Source organism: Peromyscus leucopus, chromosome X (genome assembly GCF_004664715.2).
Source record: "Peromyscus leucopus breed LL Stock chromosome X, UCI_PerLeu_2.1, whole genome shotgun sequence".
NCBI classification, from domain to species: domain Eukaryota; kingdom Metazoa; phylum Chordata; class Mammalia; order Rodentia; family Cricetidae; genus Peromyscus; species Peromyscus leucopus.
The window spans coordinates 119216627-119234550 of record NC_051083.1 but is presented as its reverse complement, the minus strand read 5'-3'; the positions used below and the strand labels follow the sequence as shown (position 1 = coordinate 119234550).

The 17924-nt window shown below is 41.0% G+C and overlaps 1 protein-coding gene and 1 pseudogene across 2 annotated transcripts in view; one reads left to right on the top strand and one right to left on the bottom strand.

The window, feature by feature from the left end:
• Fhl1 (four and a half LIM domains 1) overlaps window positions 1-17924 on the bottom strand; it is a 121802-nt gene that overhangs the window by 73453 nt on the left and 30425 nt on the right. The window lies entirely within an intron of this gene.
• LOC114707215 lies at window positions 6408-7750 on the top strand (annotated as a pseudogene).

Sequence of the window (17924 nt, the reverse complement as noted above, 5' to 3'; positions counted from 1 at the left end):
GAGAGAAGCCAGAGAAACCTATCAAGGCAGAGCCAACTAGGGATTTAGAGGTTTTTCCTTTGTGGGGTTAAAACCTATGTTATGTCCAGATTGCTGCATGAAGACTTCTGCCCTACATGCTTATGGTACAAATATGCCTAGCTCTCTCAGCCTGGGAAGAAATTACACTTAGAGGTCGTTGAATGTTATCAGCCTTTGGATTCTCAAGCTTTAGAGAATTTATGGCTCAGTCCATATGAACATAAATGGATGAAAATTAATTCTTGACTTGTTTTCTAGGGTGGAAAGATTTAGGAGTGTGAATCATTTTTTGGTTAAGATTCAGACTATATTTGGGAATTGCTCAAGAGGTACTTCCCTGTTAAGTCATGATGTGAAATGGCCATCGGTTGAAGGAGTCGAGCTATTTTTTTTTCCTGTTGCTGCTTCCCCACAAAATTCAACTCATGTGGTATACTGTTAATTGCTATGAATGCAATGAAAATCTAAACTACCTTACTTCTGTGGCTTTCAAAAAACAAAGCAAGACTGAAGATACAAACAACAGATATTCTTTGTTGATGCCTCTGACATTTAAAATGCTAGAGGTAAATGATCTCATTTTCTCCTTACAGGAACTTCATGAAGGCTATAGTCTGTTATATTTGAAGAAACTAAAGGTGCAATGGAGTAAAGCTTTGGACGAGACTTCAGCAATTAAAGGGGTTACTGATATTTTAGCCCCAGTCTTATTCTGCTACACTTGAATGGATAGACCTTATATATGTGTTCCTGTCCACGGCACTGAAATTTATGTAGAGCTGTTGAATTGTGCTTTACCATTGGCTTACATGGGCATTGGGGGTGGTACTTTTTAGTCACAGACAGACATGATTCCCTTTTCTCTGCTACTTTTGCAAAGTCAGTGATTGGAGATGTGACCCATATGGACTGCTTTCACCTCTGTTGTAACGTTTCTGCACTAACTGATGTACTATTTCAAAGGCTTGGGCAGGTTCTGAAAACTAACACATACTCACGTGTCGATGTGTACACTCACCCCTTGCAACCACCTGTCACCCACTGTTCCTTCTGACTCATGCAAAAATCTTGCCACAGTCAAAAACTGGGGTCCCATCTGATCCCACTCCTCTTCCTTCCATCTTGTCTACTCCAGAGAAGGGACACTAATGACACTGGTGCCATCATTTTTTTATCTTTATCTGTAGCGTGTCATATGACCCCACAGGTCCATATAAACTGAAGAAGTTCCTCTATTGTATAGACACCATCTCTTGCAAATGGGGCTTTCCTAAACCCAGCCATTCTAGGTCCTTCTAGTAACTGCCCATTTCCAGAGGATTGTCCAGGGCCTCTGAACTTGAAGAGTACAGACTGACTGACTACTGCATGCCTGGGAGCAATGTGGAAGACTTGAGAAATATAATACATGGGCCATATAACAGAATCCTGGGACTCCAATGGTTTCTAAAGCAGAAGTCACAGGTTATGGCCAACAGGTTTTGTATGCCTCCCAGCTTGCCCCTCTCTCCTATTTCAACTCCTACCAGTTTCACCCTCTCCCTTGTTCTACTACACTGGTCCACTTCCAAGCCTTTATATCTATTTTCCTGGCTACCCAGATCAATCCTTGCCCTACACCCTCATGTGGCTCCTCTATTATCATTGTTCTATTGAAATAACACTCCCAAACCTAGGCCACACTCACAGTAACCCATGTTTGCATCTTAATTCTGACGTCAACTTGTAGAACCGGCCTGTTTGTCTTCTCTCTCCCCCAGCATGTTGCCTTGTAAGGGATTTTCGTCTCTTTGGAGTGCTGTATAGCCCAAGAACCTAGGACAGCACCTACTACCTAATAAGTGCTCAAACATGTACTTCTTTTAATGTAGTGGTTTGCAGTGCTGGGTATGGGAGCCAGGGTCTCCTGCCTGCTAGGTACATGTTCTGCCACCTAACTACAGCCATAGCCTCATCACATAGACATTGAATGGACAGAGGACTACCTACTAGCTTGCTTGTAACCTGGAAACACAAGGAAATCATTGGTGTTTGAAGGGGAGGAGAGATATAACCAGAGAAAATCTTGAAGAAGCCAGATTAAAGCTGGGAATGCAGGTTAAAATAATGACTCATTGTGTATAGACACAACCAATCTTGATTATCTGTGGCTTCTTTAGAACCTCTGTCAATGAATTACATTTTTTTAAATAAAAAAACCCTAAATACATCCATAAGGATGCCATTCAAGCAAGAAAATCCCTTGAAAATGTAGAATAATTAGCCAGCCCTTCATTAACATGATCTGCTATATAAATAGCATTCTTGGCATCAGAGTTCAAACAAATATTGAGAAACTGATAAATAATTAGCTATTGACTAACTCTGAGACATAATGATGTCTCCACACTTCAGAAGGGGATTAATGAATCAGCTCAGCAGAGTCTCAGTGGCCTCCTGCAGCCACCATTTCAAACTCCCGAATGTAATGGGACAGGGGAGGACCTCAGCAAACTGCAGCCTGGGACCTCAGAATGCCACATGCTGAAATAAATGCAGGCTAGAGATAGTAAGAAAAATCACAAGTCTAAATTTTTATGTGAAACTTTCAACCTAATTTTTTTTTAATGTTGGCAACTAATTTGGCTATTTTTAAAAATACCAGAATGGCCAAATAAAACATGTCTACAGACTGAACTTGGATCACAGACCCCACCCTAGCTTCTGAGGTCCTTACAACTTCTCAAATGCCTCCAGTCTGTCAAATTTCTTTTTATAAGTTGGCACAAAATGTGCATAAACATTTTAAACTCCTGATTAACACAGAAACTTTTTTAAGAACAAAAGAAAATATTGCTTCAAGTAAAACAAAATTGTATTTACCACATACTTGAATTTTGACTAGTATACTAGATATTTTAATAAAATTATCCTTTAATTAAATGTGGGAAGCTCAAAATTTAAAGAGGAGAATGCTAGCTGGGATGTTTTAAAGCCAGGATGAAGAAAAATGGAGGAGTAAACCTCTCTAGTTGAGAGGTTGGTATGAATTCATGTCTACCTCTGAACCCAAATTTGCCCAGAACATTAACAGCTGAGTCCTGATCTTGGCCCTTGAGAACATTTTCATCTCATTGGATTCAATGTTTCAGTCCATTAAAAAGAGGGAGAGGTTAATACCAGCACCCAGGAATTTTCCATGTCCTTTAAAAAAGGATTGGAATTTCAGCAAAATCCACTCACCCAAGGAACATATTAAATATTTAAAGTACTAACAGACAAGTTCCAGGGACAAGCAAAGTTTTCACATTCACCTTCCTCTAATAGGATAGGATTGGTTTGGAATCTTTATGATAATGTTAAGTTCACTAAAGAAGTTGATGGTTTCCAAATTAGCAAACATACTCATAGGATAGTTTCATTTTTAAGCTTTTTACTGTGTGGGCCATTAGAAAACACTGGAGTCTCTGAAAAGGACAATTGGGAGATAGTCACAGCTTTTGATTATAAACTCAGAGGTTGACCACAGTGAATTATTTTAAAAAATATTATTCCAAATGTTACAGTACAATACAAAAATCACATAAAAAATGAAATCATTATCCTTTTGACATAGTCTGAGGAATAGATTTAACAGGAAAGATGTAAAGCTTGTGCTCTAAAAGTACATTGTGTAAAAATTATATTATAAATATACATTAAGTATAAAGAGATTAAAGACCTAAACCGATGCAAAGGCATCTGAGTTCAAAGTGCAAAAGATTTACTAGTGTTAAGATGGGAACAACTTCTGAACTGACCTACAATTCAATGCAACCTCCAGCAAAATGTCTAAACCTTCTTCTGCAGGCATGCAGAGCTAGTCCTCAATATAGACAGAATTGCAACTGCTGTCTGAGGTACCAAGAGCAGCTGTATTCATAAAGAGTGTAGAACGACGGTTGTCAGGGGATGGAGGAGGGACATTTGTCTATTGAGTACAGTGTCAGTTTGGCATGATGAAAGGAATCCTGGAGACGTGTTCTGATTGCTGCACAGTGATGTTAATGCACCACTGAACTGGACCCTTGGAATGGTTCCAATGATAACCTTTACTTTCTGGATATTTTATTCTAGAAATAGTTTTGATTAGCAAAGGAACTGTATAGATAATTCTCCAAAGATGATAAGCAAAAGGCCAATATGCACATGAGAAGATGTTCAACATCACCAGTTACTGAGGAAACATTAAAAACATGAAACTGTTTCATATCTACTAAGATAACACAAAAGACAGACAGTGGCACTTGGGGAGAATGTAGAAATTGGGACGTGTGCTGTACTGATGGAACTGCAAGATGGTACAGCTGCTGTGGAAAACTGGTGGGCCCTCAGAAAGTTGATTATGGGCCAGAAGTGGTGACTTATTCCTGTAAAAAATAAGCCAGGTGGTGGTGGTGGTGGTGGCGACGGTGGCAGTGGCAGCACACGCCTTTAATCCCAGGACCTGGGAGGCAGAGGCAGGTGGATCTCCAAGTTTCAGGCCAGCCTGGTCTACAGAGTGAGTTCCAGGACAGGCAAGGCTACACAGAGAAACCCTGTCTCAGAAGCCCAACACACACACACACACACACACACACACACACACACACACACACACACACACACCCCTTGTCCCTGTCCTTTTAGATACTGAAGATAAAGCAGGGCCGTGTTTAAACCAGGCAATTGCTTTATCACTGACTGAGCGAATTAAGCTGCTTCTATGACTAGAATATGGAATTCCTAGTGCTGTCCTCCAGTCTCTCTTCCTGCTTTCACAGTCACTTATAAAATATATGGAGAAGGGGCTGGAGAGATGGCTCAGTGGTCAAGAACACTGACTGCTCTTCCAGAGGCCCTGGGTTCAATCAACAGTTTCTTCAGGACAAATAACGTGAGGGTTAGTCCATGAGTTGGGAGTGGGGAAGAAGACAGCTATGGAAACAAACACTGTGGGGGACAATGAGCCATTTTTAGCCCTCACCAGTGGGTTCTGTGTGCCACTGAAATGAATGGGAAAAAACACGTTTTGGGGTGTGGATGAAAACTTGGTGCTTCCTGAATGGCATCATTGGCTTTGCTGCAGGACTCAAGATCTTCTAGTAACACAACCACCTACTGCTCATAAATTCATTTAGGCAAACCAGAATTTCAACGTGAGTGGCACATCTGCACCTTATTTCACCACTAGAAAGAAGGTTTAAGAATGGGGCCCATCCCACCTTCAACACCTTACAAGGAACGATAGTGATGACCAGTTTCAACATGTAAAATCCAGGACTTTGCATGGAATTGCAATTTTACTGCTGACCATGAGCTTGATTAAAATTATTTGACCAAGCAAAAAATATTAAAAAGGCATGACATACTGATATATACATTGCCACATGGATGGAATTTCTTTCCCATTATGCTAAGGGAAAGAAATCAGATAAAAGGTCACAGCCGGGCGGTGGTGGCGCACGCCTTTAATCCCGGCACTCGGGAGGCAGAACCAGGCGGATCTTTGTGAGTTCGAGGCCAGCCTGGGCTACCAAGTGAGCTCCAGGAAAGGCGCAAAGCTACGCAGAAAAACCCTGTCTCGAAAAAGCAAAAATAAATAAATAAATAAATAAATAAATAAATAAATAAATAAATAAATAAATAAATGTCACATACTAGGGAGTCTACTGAAATAAGGTATCCAGGAGAAGCAAATCTATAGAGATAGAGAGCATATTAGTGTTTGCCAGGGAAGAGAGGAAAGGGAGAAATGGGGAGTACCTACTAATAACTTCAGGGCTTCTTTTAGGAGAGTGGTTTTTAAAAGTTTTACAATTGAGCATGGTGATAAATGCACAACTTGAATATGCTAAAAATCAGTGAATGATACATTTTAAATGGGATAATTGGTATACAAATATCTCAAGGAAGCTGTTCAAATGTGGTGGGATTCTTCCACACTTTAAGAATTTGAAGATTTCTCTATTTCACAGACATTGGAAAAGCACATACAGGCCCTGCCCTCCTGCCTCTCTGCCGTCCAGCACAACACTGATGCCTGCGTCAGCCCTGCAGCCCGCCCTGGGGCTAGGCGGAGACCTTCCCTCTCTGGCCATTTCATAATTCTCAATCAGGTCTGATAACGGAGAACTAGAAGACAAGCCCATAGCACCTCCTGTGTGAATAAGCAGTACCATTTTTAGCACTGGAGGAAAAGATGCTTTATCTGTCAATCACAGTTGGAAACCTTTGCCTTCTGTTCCAGAGGGGGGAAAAACCCAGGGACAAAAATCATCGCCATATTCTCAGGCACATTAAAAAGAAGTAAAAAGAAAGACAAAGAACAGTCAGAGATTTCTCCTCCATCTCATTTTGAACACACAATTCATGTTGGCTTTGATGCTATTACTTGAGAATTCACTGGCATGCCAAAACAGTGGGTGAGGCTGTTACAGACCTCCATCATTACCAAACTAGTGCAGAAGCAGCAGCCTCAGGCTGTGCTGGACGTCCTGAAGTTCTACGACTCGAACACTGAGCTCTACCCCCCTAAAAAAGATGGCTTCCCTTCTGGAACACCAGCACTGAATACCGAGGGATCAGAAATAGCAGCAGCAGTAACAGAGGAAGACGATGATGATGAAGATGCTGTTCCTCCTGTCACTGTCCCTGGGCCAGATCATATAAAATCAGTTTACACACAGTCTGTCATTGACTCCATTCCTGCTCCAGTTGGTGATTCTAATGTTGATGGTGGAGCCAAGTCTTCAGACAAACAGAAAAAGAAAGCCAAGATGACAGATGAAGAGATTCTGGAGAAATTAAGAACTATTGTGAGCATAGGTGACCCTAAGAAAAAATACACAGGATATGAAAAAGTTGGACAAGGGGCTTTAGGTACAATTTTTACTGCAACTGATGTGGCACTGGGCAAGAGGTTGCTATTAAGCAGATTAATTTGCAGAAACAACCAAAGAAGAAATTGATCATTAATGAAATTCTGGTGATGAAAGAAACCCAACACAGTTAATTGCTTGGACAGTTACCTGGTAGGAGATGAGTTGTTTATGGTAATGGAGTACCTTGCTGGTGGGTCCCTCACTGATGTCGGAATGGAAACCTACATGGACGAGGCACATATGGCAGCTGTGTGCAGAGAGTATTTACAGGCCTTGGAGTTTCTACATGCCGATCAAGGGATCCACAGGGACATCAAAAGTGACAACATGCTTTTGGGAATGGAAGGCTCAGTTAAACTTACTGACTTTGGCTTCTGTGCCCAGATCACCCCTGAGTAGAGCAAACACAGTACTATGGTTGGACCTCCATACTGGATGGCACCAGAGGTGGTTACACCAAAAGCCTATGGCCCCAAAGTTGAGATCTGGTCTCTGGGCATGCATCATGCCTATCGAGATGGGTGAGGGAGAGCCTCCATACCCCAGTGAAAATCCTCTGAGGGCTTTGTACCTGATAGCAACAAATGGAACTCCTGAACCTCAGAATCCAGAAAAACTTGCCCCAATATTGCGAGATTTCTTAAATTGGTGTTTGGAGATGGATGTGGAGAAAAGCAGTTCGGCCAAAGAACGCAAAGGAAGCATCCCTTCCTGAACTGGCCAAACCATTGTCTAGCTTGACGCCACTGATCCTGGCAGCTAAAGAAGCAATGAAGAGCATGCTAATGTTGTCACTGAGGCCTCATATTCTTCTGTCCATTTTCTAAAAGAAGTTTTTTAAAACATGAAATTGTTACTCTGAGGGGTGTAAAGAGACAGTCCGCATGACATGGAGAAAAACAAGCAAACTACTATTTTCTAAAGATGACCAAGAGAAAATTGCAGTGAGAGAATTAGGACTTCAGATGAGCCCCTGCTGTAGGGTCCAAAAGGAATCATGAACTGCATCGCTAACCTTACATTTCCAGCAGACAGCGCTTGGCGTTTGCATACTGTTCTGATGACTGCCACTACAGTAGATCCTGTCTGTTGTCTCCTTTGGGGTATTTCCATACTTGAATGGCAGATTCGAGTTGTCTTGAGTATTTCATCTGCTGGTCTTCTCTCCCCCTCCTCTGTAGCCTTCCCTTCTCTGACCCGTTCCTTTTGAGTTGCTCTGAGTTTTTCTCGTGACTAAATTCAAGGCAAGTGTGATAGGAATTATGTAGCTCTTTATATTGCCAAAGGAGCTTGACATGATTTAACTTTGTATAGAAGTTAGGACCAGTGTTGTACATGTAGTAGTTCAGTTTAGAGCTTAAACTGAAAGGGGGAACGTATGTGATTTTTACCTTTTTTAACAAATGTGAAAGAGTCAACTTTAGAAATCTCATGGTAGTGAGTTTGACATTTGTTACATGTATAGAAAGAGGACTAATAATCTATATTTATAACTAAATCATTGATACAGAGAAAATCCCACTGACTGTATGTTCTTACCATTTTTGTCTTCTTTTCTGCCTGTTTCTCCCGATTTGGCTTTAGGAACCAAAGTGATTTGTTGTTCTTCCGCTCCGGCTTTATGCCAGCCTCTGGTGCCACCCCGTCCCTCTCTTCCCTTGGAAATGAGTGTCTGTATATGTTGCGATTCTAGGTGTTGGTTTTTGTTTGAATCAACCCTGATTTCATACACTCCCCTCCACCCTCTAGGGCAAGTAATAACCATTGAATTTTCAGAATTTAAAAGTTAAGAACTTTTTTCTATTTAAAAGGAAAAGTATTTGGGAGTAGCAAAAACCAGTGCGATTTGAACCTTGCTAAGTTCTAGGCTAGTTGTAATAAACATTAATATTGTAGAGATGAGGCTCACGGCAGTAACCTGTAAAGATTCATCTGGTTTACAGTGTTCCCAACCCATTATCAATGTCTTACTGTGAGAGATGAAATAGCAAAGAACGTGGCGGGTCATTTGAGGTGTTGGGGGTACTTGAGTTTTTGTTTTTACAGATTAGTAGAGTATTGATGTAAAAAACTGGAGAAAGAAAACCACAATGTGCGTATTGATAGTACTACTTTTTTTTTTTTTTTTTTTGGTTTTTCGAGACAGGGTTTCTCTGTCTAGCTTTGCGCCTTTCCTGGAACTCACTTGGTAGCCCAGGCTGGCCTCGAACTCACAGAGATCCACCTGGCTCTGCCTCCCAAGTGCTGGGATTAAAGGCGTGCACCACCACCGCCCGGCTGATAGTACTACTTTTATTTTAAAGATTTAATGAAAGGTCTGCAACCTGCGGCATTAGCTGTTAGCCTGCCCTCCCCTCCTGTCTTTCCTCTGCTTCTCCTTATTTCGTTTTTGTTTGGCCTGTGGAGGAGGAATTGTCCATTCTGCGTTCCTGGGGCCACAGAAGAGAAAGCAGTGTGGTTGGTTCAGGTGCCTGTCCCCACCATCCCCTTTCAAAGAACTGACACATGCTTGCCACTCTGCCCAGTACAGATCATGAATGAATAAGTTTGCTCTTGGGGTACTTGGGAAAAGGGTCAGAGTTTCATTTCCTGTTGTGCCCATTAAGATATGGGGATAACTCAGACAGTGGTGGTGCATGCCTTTAATCCTAGCACTTGGGAGGAAGAGGCAGACAGATCTCAGTGAGTTCAAGGCCAGCCAGGTCTACAAAGAGAGTTCCAGCACCGCCAAGACTGTTATACAGAGAAACCCTGTCTCAAGAAACCAAAAAAAAAAAAAAAGGTATGGGGATAAGAAGAGGTCTCTGGGGTTTTCATAACAGAAAGGTTTTCGGTGAAACTCAACATCTAGAGCACTTAATGACCTGTTTTCCATGTGATTTCATTTTTCTCTGGACTATATTTGGCCTTCTACAACTGTCACTAAATTGCAGAAACAAACTGGTTGATTTCGGGTGGGATGCTGTGGTGCCTCTTGAGTTCCAGATGTGAGTACTGTTTGTGAACAGTTGTCCAGATAGATTGTGATGGTGATGCTGCCGACAAAGGAGAAAGCCAGTGAGATGATGGAACTGGTTGTCTGTCTCAGGACTGCTCAGGAAGGCACTCCATCCTAAGTCATAGAGACCAGGTGCGACACATGCCAATGTCCCTGCCTTATGCTGGGACTCCACAGGGCCTTCCCTCAACAGAAGCAGTTTGGGGTTTGTAGTTACAGTTTCTTGGATGGTTATTTGCATGACACTCAGACCTGGTTAATGGAGCTGCACTACTGTTTATTCTCTCCTGACCTGGACAGACTAACCTGTACTAGTTAATAGTAATGGTTCATTTGAGATGTATCATTTTTAAACAAATAATCTTTAAAGTAATAGGGAGTGGTGATTGATTAGTTAATTTTAACTGAAAATGCTGAGATCCTGTTGAAAGACAGGAAAAAGAAAAAGCACATGCATGTTGTGCACTGTGCACGGTGGTAGAAGCAAACCCTGAACTTTGCAAGCCCACCATCTCAGGTTTTCAGTATGATCACTTCATCCATGGCTACTGTACATGGAGGAAAGTGAGAACAAGTCACTGAACCATCAGAAGTGGAAGGAGAAAACCAACTTCTGCAAGTTGTCCTCTGACTTCCATTCATAAACCATGACGTGCGCATGCACGTGCACGCACATATACAACATATGCAATAAATAAAATATTTAAGTGTGATAGAGGGCTGGGAAAGTGGATCAGCAAGTGAAAGCACTCAGCACACTGGCCTGATGACACAAGTTCAATCCCCAGACAACATTTAAAGGTGGAAGGAGAGAACCAACTTCCTGAAGCTGTCCTTTGATCTCCACACATGCACCATGGCATGTGTGAACTCACCATACACACACACCATATACTCCCATGATAAAAATAAATAAAACTTTAAAAACATGAGGGAAAATAATATTCAATCCAGAATTCTATTTCTAGTTACAAGACTAACCAAATATGAGGCTAGACATCATTTTAGAAATGCAAGGGACTCGGTGACTTTTAAAATCTTCATTTATATTAAACCAACCTACTTATATGGAGTATAGAAACAAAGAAAAATCATTTTCCCAATAAGATGAGTCTGACTATCCAAACAGTAGCAACATCCTCTGCTTGGTAAGCTAAGATGCTAGTGACCTTGCCAGAGTAGAAATCTGTGTGCCATCCCACGTGCAATTCCTGATAATCCCATTTTTCATGCCTGATAGCATTGCAAATGTCATTGAAATCTACCAGAAGATGGGACAGTTTTGGTTTTGTTGCTTGGTTAGGAATTTCTTCATTCTTAAAGTCTCGTGAGAAGACATGGCAAGAATGGAAGGCATGTTAATGCTAATGATGAGCAAAGGAGAGGGGCTCAAGTCCCCTTCTTAGAGGCTACTGGACTGACACAAGAACAGGGAGGAAATGGGAGTCAAGAAAGTGGATCCAATATACTTGCTGGAACACGGTTCAACTCCCAGTGGCCAGCCCCGTAATGAAAATGACGTCCTTCTCCAACCCCATCTAGGGGGATTGGGCAGTGAGCATGATCGGGTACATTATGCAAAATTCCCAAATAACCAATAAAATATCATATTGGATAGAAAGAAAGAAACTGGATCCCATCTGCGTGATGTGGGGAAGGTTCAGAGTGGCAGCTGCATGCCTGGCTTGGAGAACAAGCAGCCAAGATTAGCATAAAAGCTGGCTGGCTCTGGAAAGGTGATGCTTGAGAAAAAGACGGGGGCTTGCTAGAATATCTAATAGTATAGACAAGTTGTGAAGGAGTTCAGATGTGTGGGTGAGAGACAAGGGAAAAGAAAATAAGACAAAAGGTGATTAGTGAGTGTGGGACAATATATTATAAGCCAAAAACAGAATCATTAAACGACTTCAATCCACAATGCATGATACTCACATAGTTGTAACAGAGCAAATGTTTGTATTCTTTCAAAACACAGTGGGAAAAAAAAGGCAGTGCAACTAACTAGAATAAGATCCTTAGATTTTCATCTGGCTAATGCTTTCCTAGCATAACAAGAAACTGATAGATGATAGCTGAAATGGGTGAGTGTAGAAATACCAAGAAAACCCCACTGCAAAGGAATGTGGCCTTAACTAGAAAAACTAGCTAAAAATATTTCGGTGGCTGCTTCCACGGGGCAGGACTAGGGTGTGGTGAGGGTGGGCAGGAAGACTGACGATTTTCACTATAGGAATTTGAATTCTGAATCATTTTTGTGTTATTATATTCTACTGCTACATAGTTTTAATGATTAAAAATTAAGTCTAGACATACTGAAGACTCTGAACATGCTAACCTGGAGAGGGTCAAGATTTAATTAAAGGATGGTATCATAAACTTGACCGCAAATGAGGGGCTGCCTGTGTCTAACTTGGCAAATAAATTCAATAAAATGTATTCAACTCATTCTCCATTTTAAACATTTCATATTTATGAAGACCTTTTTTTCCATTAGGATTCTCTTTCATATGTAATTACAGAGTAGGGACATTGTTTTGTTCACTGCTATATCAACAGCATCTATCTGGGTATCTGTTGAGTGAATAAATGAATATATCTTAACACATGTCCACAAAGCCAAACTGCATTCTTTCTGGTTCCTAAGGTGATACATATTTATAAAATGACTGCTTCCTTAGATGGCAAAAGAATAATAGTAACATCACTATTGTCTCTCCTGTCCTCATGGAAAGCAGGCTTTACATGCCTCCAAAGCACAGATAAGCTCTTTAAATCTGTAGCACTGGTGTGCATAACCATTAGAAGGACAGTGGTTAGAGCTCAGTTTGCTTTGACAATTCCATTTTTTCTTCAGCCAAGAGACCAAATCAAATCCACAATTGCAAAAGCTGGATCGGAGTACTTTCATACAAGATGTTTTAATAGAATTTGGTGCAGAATCATAATTCTTAGTTGGAATTTGAGAGAGCAATAATTCAAGAGGCAAAGCACCCACAAAGTAAACTATTAAGTTACACAGCTATCTATAAGAAGTGCCAGAGGATTTTACATCAATATACTAGGAAATAAGAACAAAAACTTGATTTCTTTCTAGCTGAAAACCAGCAGCCATATAATTTAGTCTGCGTGCTCACTGCCTGATTTTTCTTGGAACTCGGCAGGTCAAATTTTCCACACACACGTTCAAGTGGTAAAGGACATGAGCCAGGATAAGTTTAGGTCTTTGTTTTGTTTTTGCAATGCTGGGGATGGAAGTCAGGCCCTTGCATACCTAGACAAATGTTGTGCCATTGAGCTATATCTCCATCCCATGGCTAAGCTTTTAATAAACCCAACCATTGAAACTGTTGGCAGAGTTCTTGCCTAGCATGCATGAAGCTCTGGGTTTGATTCCTAGCATGGCACAGATAAGGTGGAGTGATACATGCCTGTTATCATAGTACCCAGAATGTGGAAGCAGGAGGATCAGGAGTTCAAGGTCATGCTCAGCTATAAAAGGACTTTAGGGCAAGCCTGGGCTACATGAGATCTTCTTCCCCTACCCCACCCCCAATTAAGTAGTGTTCACTCAGGAACAAGTGCAGGTAGCAAGCGTTTAGTCCTAAATGTAAAAGCTAAGCCAATGTTAAGACCTCTGCTGAGTACTAAGCATATGGAAATGATCCAAACTGACCCACTCCTTGCACTCATAGAGCTTGTAGTCTGGTAAGGAGAGCCAGATCATATCCACAAATACAAAGAGCGTTTGGAGTGGTGATTAGAGCTATGGGGATACATAAAGTGGGCATATAAGAGTCACTCACTTGTGTGTATGGGGGCGGGTGCTATATAGTTACTGTATATTTTTTTATTGAAATAGCAACCTAGCCTAAGACATTGGTTGTCTACTGAAGGAGAAAATAAATGCAAGTAGACAAATAGAAAATTTCTATTTTAGGATAAGATTTTTTTAAAAGAGAAAGAAAGAAAAGAAACAGTGAGGTAGGAGAGACATCTCAGTGGTTAAGAACACTGGCTGCTATGGTAGAGGACCTGAGCTCAATTCCCAGTACCCACATGGAAGCTTAAATTGCCTATAACTCTAATCCCAAGAGAAGTGATGTCTTTTTCTGGCCTCCATGGGTGCTGCATGCATTTGGTACACATATATACATTCAGGCAAAACATTGATACACACAAAATACATTTTAAAAAGAAACAAAGGGAGGAGGGATTATAGGAGCAAGGGGGGTCAGGATCATGATGGGAAAAACCACAGAGACACCTGACCCATGCTAGTGGAAGCTCATGGACTCTGGACTGACAGCTGGGGAGCCTGCATGGGACTGAACTAGGCCCTCTGAATGTGGGTGACAGTTGTGTGACTTGATATGTTTATGGGTCCCCTGGCAGTGGGACCAGGACTTATCCCGGGTACAGGAACTGGCTTTTTAGAGCCCATACCCTATGGTGCGATGCCTTACTCAGCTGTGATGCAGGGGGGAGGGATGGGGCTAGGTCCGGCCCCAACTTGGTATGCCAGCCTATGTTGACTCTCCAAGGGAGGCCTTACCTTCTATGAGGAGGGGATGGGGAGGAGGGGGAACAGGAGAAGGAGAGGGAAGGGGAATGGGTTAGTATGTAAAATGAAAAAAAAATTAAAATACCAAAAAAAGGAAGGTAGGTCTTTTCTGTGAGGTGCCATTTCAGGTGAGGTTTCATGAGTGAAAAGAGACTGCCTGGCCAGTGCTAAGCAAAGAGTCTTCCAAGCAGTGGGAAGAAAAAGTTCTGAAGTCTCAGAAATGGGAAAAGAGAAGACATAAGGAGGCCAATGTGGCCTAGAAAGGAGGAGGAGTAAATGGGCAGGGAGGGCAATTGGGAGAGGAGGAGGGAGGAGAAATTGTGGTCCAGACGTAATATATGAAAGAAGAATTTAAAAAAGAAAAAAGATCATATTTATATACCATAAGATTCATGTGTTCTAAATGTTCAATTTCATTTATCTTCTTAAAACATTTCACATAAAAAACACCTCAGGAGGCTTTGTAATTGGAAGACAAAATTATTTTCTCTGCTTCAAACAAAGTGATGCAGGAGTTGGAGATGTAGCTCAGGGGAAACACACGTGAGGTTGTGAAATTCAGTCTCCAGGATCAAAGTCGGGAGGGAACAAATAGTGATTCATGGAGGCAATAACATGGTCTCCTATTGGAAAGCTCTACATTTGTTAGCATATTTCATCTAATTGGTAATCTTAAAGATCATATGAAGCCGGGTGGCGGTGGAGCACGCCCTTAATCCCAGCACTCAGGAGGCGGAGGCAGGCGGATCTCTGTGAGTTCGAGGCCAGCCTGGTTAACAAAGTCAGTTTCAGGACAGGTTCCAAAGCTACACAGAGAAACCCTGTCTCGAAAAAACAAAAAAACAAAAAGCAAACCAAACCAAAAAAAAAAAAAAGATCATATTAATTCCATTTTATAAGATGGAGAGCCCAAGAATCAGGGAGGTTGAGTAATTTAGCTAGAACTAGAGTTCAAAACTGGAATGTTACCCAACCCATACCCTACAATTGCTTAATATGGGTTGATTTTGCCTGTTTACAGATTGCTGCTTTGGTAATGTGTTCATCTCCCTCAGTTGAAGTCAGAAATGTGAAAGAAGTCCAGGAATCCAAACACTCTCATGGCCCTATTTCAGATTGCTAAACACAGATTAAGTGTAAGTAATACACTCCAGTGCTATAAATGAAGAAATGAGATGTTTGCTTTTTTTGTTTTTAGAATAACATACGAAAAATTTTCTTCTCAAATCTTAAAAATGTCATCGCATTGGTCCAGAGATCAGTTTCTCAGAACTTTGCTGATTATTGGTTAATGATATATGGCCAAACAGGAATATATAGATAATATCTCACTGGGAAAATGTGAAATATGCAGATATTATTGTAAAACATTGCTATTTCCTCTAAAACATATTAACAGAAGGATAAGAAGTCCAAAAGATTTGTAAACGCATCCTCTTTGTTTATCCAAGAATTTTGAGCTCCTTGTAAAGTATCCTGCAGAGCCAAGCAAAGAGCTGAACACTCTGGAGTCTGTGGTCCTAGAGCAGGACACTTTATGATCTCTCCAGACTATATATAGCAGAGCGTGAGAACTGGAGGGGCTCTGGAGGCCAAAAGCTATCTATGTGAACAGTCCCTGAACCTAGCCCAGTGCTGAGAACATCGTTGGTACTCAGTAATTGGATTCTTAACCTGAATGCAATGGAGTGAGGGAACATGTTAGCATCTTACTTTTCAAAATTCATTTAGAAAAGTTAAACAAACAAATAAATAAGCTGGGTGTGTTAGCACACACCTTTCATCCCAGCACTTGGGGGCAGGAGGATCTCTGAGTTCTACACCAGCAGCCTGCTCTATAAATCAAGTTCCAGGACAGCCAGGGTTACACCATGAAACCCTGTTTTGAAAAACCAAAAAGGAAAAAAGAATATGTAGGCAACTCTTATAACCTAAGGATAAGCAAATCAACAAATTTCTTAGAGAAGATAAGGAAGTACTGACCATAAAATGAAAAAGTAATAAATGAAACGATCAAAATTAAAAAAAAAAATAGGCTAGGCATGATGGCACAAACTTTCTTTAATCCCAGCATCAGGAGGCAGAGGCAGTCAGACCTCTGTGAGTTCAATACCAGCCAGAGCAACAGAGTGAATCCCTGTCTCAATACATTTTTTAAAGTATTCCTCATCAAATTACACCATTAAGAAAATGAACACTGATCGCCGGGCGGTGGTGGCGCACGCCTGTAATCCCAGCACTCAGGAGGCAGGGGCAGGTGGATCTCTGTGAGTTCGAGGCCAGCCTGGTCTACAGAGCTAGACCAGGACAGGCTCCAAAGCTACAGAGAAACCCTGTCTCAAAATACCAAAAAAAAAAAGAACACTGAAAGCAAAGAATTGAATGGACACTACACAAGAGAACGGCACAAAGGGCCACGAAATACACAAAAGGATTGTCCACATTATTAATCACCAGGGAAACATAAGATAAAACTGAAATGAAACGACATTTCACACCCCGTAGAATGGCTGGACTCAAAAAGACTGTCAGCAGAAAATAATAGCAAAATAAAGAACAGCAAAACTGTGAAGCAATCGGAACCCTCATGCAGTATTGGTGGGATGATAAAATGCTTAACGACTTTGGGAAACTGTTCAATCTAGCCTTATAAAGTTCAACATTTATCCACCTAACAATTCCATTCCTAGATACTTATCCAAGGTAAATCTTCAATGTATTTGTATCTGCAAAGAAACTCATAGAAGAATATTAATTAGTTTTAGTCATATACTCAAAAGTAAGAGATGAGGGACTGAAATATACGCATATCAACAGGAGAAATGGCAAACTGTGGTCAATTAATATGATGTGTTAATACTCAGCAGGCAAAGGAAGCAACTGATAATACATGCAACAACCTGGATAGATTGCTCTAGCCCACTGAGTTGTGATTCCCCTGCCTCAGTCTCCCGTGTACTCAGTTTCATGGGCATGTGTCATCAGGTAAAAGGTCATTGGTGAATATCAAAAGCAGTGTTGAACAGAGAAAAGCAGCTAGTGTAATATATGATTCCATTTATATGAAGTTCAAGAATAGATAAAACTAATTTGTAGGATAGAAAAAATCAAATGCCTTATTAGAAAGAGGGGTGATTGCCTCATAGAAAATATGGAAGAACTTTTTTGAGTAATAGGAATGTTTTCTGGCTTGACTGGGGTGTTGTTTATACAAGACTATATGTGTCTAAACTCATTGAGCTGAACAAACTATTAATTGTATTATGCATTAAATTAAATTTAATTAATTAAATATAATTTCTTTTTGCAGTGCTGGAACTTGAACCCTGTACCTTGCACAAGCCAGATAATTGTTCTACATCCCTGATTTCTAAACTCCAAATTAAATTAAAAAGGCCCCAAAACCCAAAACAATGACAGAAAGACCTCTGCCTATTAGTCAGGAAAGCCCTAGAAACCCCCA